Here is a 4,802-nt window from a genome sequence, read left to right as displayed (position 1 = left end):
AAGACACTCTTTTGTGTCACTCCTTACCAAGTAAGTTGACCTAATGACAAGGTATCATCTTCCTTTCCATGGGTGTGGTTAGCTGCTTGGAGTCTACCCCCAACTCACAGTGACCACATGCACAAAGGAACAAAAATATTTCCCAGTCCTGCACCATCCCTGTCATGGATTAAATTATGTTCCCCAAAAAATGTGTGTTATCAGTTTGGCTGGGTCATGATTTCCCAGTATTGTATGATTGTGTACCATTTTGTAATCTGATGTGATCTCCTTATGTGTTGTAAACTCTATCACTATGATGTAATAAGATAGATGAGCAGCAGTTATACTGATGAGGTGTATAAGATTGGATAGTATCTTCAGCCAATCTCTTTTGAGATATAAAAGAGAAAAGAGAGTAGAGACACATGGGAATCTCATACAATCAAGAAAGCAGTGCAGGAGCAGAGCAAGTCCTTTGGACCTTAGGTTCCTGTGAGGAGAAGCTCTCAGACCAAGGGAAGATTGATGACACAGACCTTCCTCCAGAGCCGACGCAGAAAACATTCCCCTGGAGCTGGTGCTCTGGATTTGGATTTGTAGCCTACTGGACTGTGGGAGAAAAAAAACTTCTCTTTGTTAAAGCATCCACTTGCAGTATTTCTGTTATAGCAGCACTAGATGACTAAGACAATCTCCATGATAGTTTGTAGATCAGACCATTGTGATCCATAAGGTTTTCACTGGCTGATATTCAGCAGGAGATCACCAGGCCTTTCTTACTAGTTTGTCTCAGTCTAGAAGCTCCACTGAAACCTGTTTGTCATCATAGCAACAAGCAAGACTCCACTGACAGATGGGTGATGGACGTACATGAGATACATTAACCAGAAATTGAACCCGGGTCTCCTGCATGGAAGGCAATCCCAATAATCCCAATATAAGAAATCACCAATGCCCCCTAAATCCACAAAAACCTGGTTTTCCTTCAAACAAGATTATGTTTGAAAGTGGGAATGGTTCTGCTTGTGTGATGTGGAAGGAATTTGATCATACATTACTCCACTTAGGCGGCCTGGTGGTGCAGTGGTTAAGAGCTTGGCTGCTAACCAAAAGGTCAGCAGCTCAAATCCACCAGCTGTTGCTTGGAAACCCTATGGGGCAGTTCTACTCTGTCCTATAGGGTCTCTATGAGTCAGAATCAACTCGACGGCAACTAATTTTTTTTTTTTTTTTAACTCTACTTAGCTCTGTCTTTAGTATTTTGTTCTCATGCCTCTTCTTTGGAGAGCATCTCTAACAGCCACATGGCAATGCAGATTAAATGAAATGCTTCTAGCCTTGTACCCTTCTTATAAGGCAGTATAGAACTTCCACCAACGCATTACCTTCAAGTCAATTCTGACTCATAGCAACCCTGTGGGACGGAGTAGAACTCCCCCATAGGATTTCCAAGGCTGTAATCTTTACGGAAGCAGACTGCATAGCAGCTGACCTTTTGGTTAGCAGCCAAGTGTTTAACCACTACGCCACCAGGGCTCCTGTAGATCTTCCATACCCCTATATAAATGAAGGTTGTCCAGAAAACTATCTGAATACAAAAGAAGGAAGATAACATCTGTAGCAAGGAATAAACAAGTCAGTCAGAGATGAAGGTAGAATCAGAAATCTTTAGGTGGTGCTGAGAAGTCATAAAATGGTTTGTGATATTCTGAGGCTAAGTGTGTGATTATATTCTAATGCAAGTTTAGACAGCTTGGGAAACATGCCATAGCAAAATAATGATAACAATGACAACAACATTTAACATTTGCTTACCACTTACTATGTGCTACACACTATGCAAAGCACAGTGTATTATATCATTTCATCCTCACAACAACCCTGTGGGTTGGTACTACTATTGTCTCCATTTAACAGATGAAGAAATAGAGGATTAGGGAGGTTTAGTAACTTGCCCAGACTATTAACATTGCATCAACAGACATAGCTAAAATATCTGAATGCAGATATTCTGTTTCCAGAGTCCATGTTCTTAGTCACTTCATTATGTTGCATCTGAATTTATAAACCTCAGCACATAATCCAAGTTCTGGAGTCTAATAGAGACTCTAGGGAAGGGCAAGAAGCAGGAGCACAGTGGAAGTGTACTTCTGTGTGGATCGCTGAGCTACACACGCACACTGTGGAGAAGGGACCAATGCGCTCTCTCTCTCTGGAATCTGCAGGCACACAGCCCTTGTGCCACCCTTCCCACCCATGTTCCCCTGGGACCCTCATCCTCAGAAGTTTCCCTGAGAAGAATCCTTCCAGCCACCTTCATCATTATCTAGACTTATTCCCACATAGTCTGAACCAGTCCGGTTCAACATGTATTCACTGGGCCACGTAATGCTAACCCAAATCCTTTTTGGAAATGTCTATTCATGATAAATAAATCGTACAATAATATTTGTCAGGCAACATGTCAAGTAGTTGGGATTCAGAGATGATAAGCCCTGTTCTCTGATAGCAAATCGATGGTACTAATTAACATTAATAGCTTAATTGGTAAAAATGGCTTAAAGCATTACTCCATCTAGTTAAGAAGTTATCATTTCCATGGGGTCATTCAATGTCTAAACCCAAAGGAATAACATGTGATGTGAATTTCTGCGCCCTTGGCAGATTAGAGTAGTGTAGTTGGCAGGATAGGGGAAGGAAATCTTTACAATTCTACTATATTAAAAATATATTTGAACAAAAGAGAGTCTGAGAATCTCCTCAAATCAGACTTGAATGCGGTTCTCTATATAAACATTGGGTACTGAGAACCAAAATCAGTCATATGTTCATGTTAAAACACATAAAAGTCAAACTATTCACTCAGAAACATGTGTTAACACTAAAAGGGATCCTCAACAACAGCACTCTCAGATTCGAATGTGCATGCAAATCACTCCCGGATCTTGTCGAAATACAAATTCTGATTCAGTAGGTCTGAGGTGGGACCTAAGAGTTTGCATGCCTAACAAGCTTCTGCGTGATGTTGATGCTGCTGATTCTGGGACAACACTTTGAGAAGCAAGGATATAGAATCTCTTCTCCCACATCACCCTGACTTTAACTGGATTCTTCCGTTGATGGGGAACTTACTACCAGTTTTTCTTTTTTTTAATCAATCTTCGTACTACTCACATTATTGGAATGTTCTTCCTTATATCAAGCTGAGATCTATTATTCCTACCCATTAAACTTTATTGTAGCCCTTAGAGCCATAAGGAACAGGTTTAGTTCCTCTCTCAGGTCACACTACTGAGAGTGACCACATACGGCCAAGTAGAAATGATTCTCTGAGACCCAGATCCCCAAGTATCTAGGATGAGCAGGAGCTATAGAAATTAATTCCCTTGCTTCTTCTCTGAGAAAACATCAAATGATGGGTGACACCGGTGCAGGGAAAAGGCCTGGAGGCCCCGGGACCAGGGATAGGATCCCACAGCGGCTTCTGCAGAGGCTTCAACAGCAGCCTGCTGGGCGGTGGTCACAGACGTGCTCTGGCCGGGCCCAGGCCGCCAGCCTCATGGAGGCAAAGGAGTAGTTCTTGTCACCAAGCTGGGCCACCTGGTCAAGCACATGAAGATCAAGTCCCTGAAGGAGATCTCTCTCTTTTTTTCCCACCCATCAAGGAGTCTGAGATCATTGACTTCTTCCTGGGGATGGCTTTCAAGGGTGAGGTTTTGAAAATCATGCCTGTACCAAAACAGACGCTGCTGGCCAGCAGACCAGGGTCGAGGCATTCGTAGCCATCAGGGACTACAATGGCCACGTCAGCCTGGGCGTTAAATGCTCCAAGGAGGTGATGTCTGCAGGTCCATCATCCTGGCCAACCTCTCTGCCATTCCCATGTGACAAAGCTACTTGGGGAACAAGACTGGCAAGCCTCACGCTGTCCCCTGCAAGTTGACCGGCCGCTGTGGCTCTGTGCTGGTGCCCCTCATCCCAGCGCCCAGAGGCACTGGCATAGTCTCGGCCCCTGTGCCCAAGAAGCTGCTGCTGATGGCTGGTACTGAGGACTGCTACACCTGGGCCAGGGGCTGCACTGCCATCCTGGGCGACTTCTCCAAGGCCACCTTTGATGCCATCTCCAAGATCTACAGCTATGTCCCCCACCCCCAACCCCTGGAAAGAGTCTGTGTTCCCCAAGTCTCCCTACCAGGAATTCACTGACCCTTTCATAAAGACCCACACCAGAGTCTTCATGTGAGGACCCAGGTTCCAGCTGTGGCCACCACATAGTGGTTTTTTATACAAGAAAAATGAAAGTGAATTAAACCTGGAAAAAAAAAATTAATTCCCTTAAGAAGGATAAATGCAGAATTCAAATCATACCCTCTGATTATTTCTGCTCTTTGTGGTAACTTGATGTTTCCCTGTATAAATATAGGCAAATCATAGACCACAGCCATGGTCCCCACCAGACTGCCTCAAACAGAAGTCAGCTTGTCCTTTCCCAGGGCTCCATCACACCATCCCTTCCTGTCTTCCCCATTCATTACTATGTGAACATTCCAGCACTGGTACTGATAAAGGGATGTCGATTTTCCTTGCACATTATGACAGGGCAAGGGGATAGACTCTCCTTTATCTAACTTTGATTAGAGGGACCATTAGATAGAGAAGAAAATTAGGAAAAGAAAGGCACGTCCCGATCTGTAACTAGAAGAGCGTTCGAGGCTAATCTAGGTTGTTTCTTCTCTGAAAAGAGAGAACGATAGAAAGGAAGAAAGTGAGGGGGAATGAAACTCACTTACTTATTGATTCTCACTATGCTGTTAATTTGA

General features: G+C 43.8%; 1 pseudogene; it reads left to right on the top strand.

Annotated features, from left to right (window-relative positions):
• Window positions 1-3,564: 3,564 nt before the first annotated feature.
• LOC101358407 (40S ribosomal protein S2 pseudogene) lies at window positions 3,565-4,257 on the top strand (annotated as a pseudogene).
• The last annotated feature ends 545 nt before the right edge of the window (window positions 4,258-4,802 follow it).

The sequence above is a fragment of the Trichechus manatus genome, unplaced genomic scaffold, assembly GCF_000243295.1.
Source record: "Trichechus manatus latirostris isolate Lorelei unplaced genomic scaffold, TriManLat1.0 scaffold00064, whole genome shotgun sequence".
Lineage (NCBI taxonomy): Eukaryota > Metazoa > Chordata > Mammalia > Sirenia > Trichechidae > Trichechus > Trichechus manatus.
This window is presented reverse-complemented; position numbering and strand designations above follow the sequence as displayed.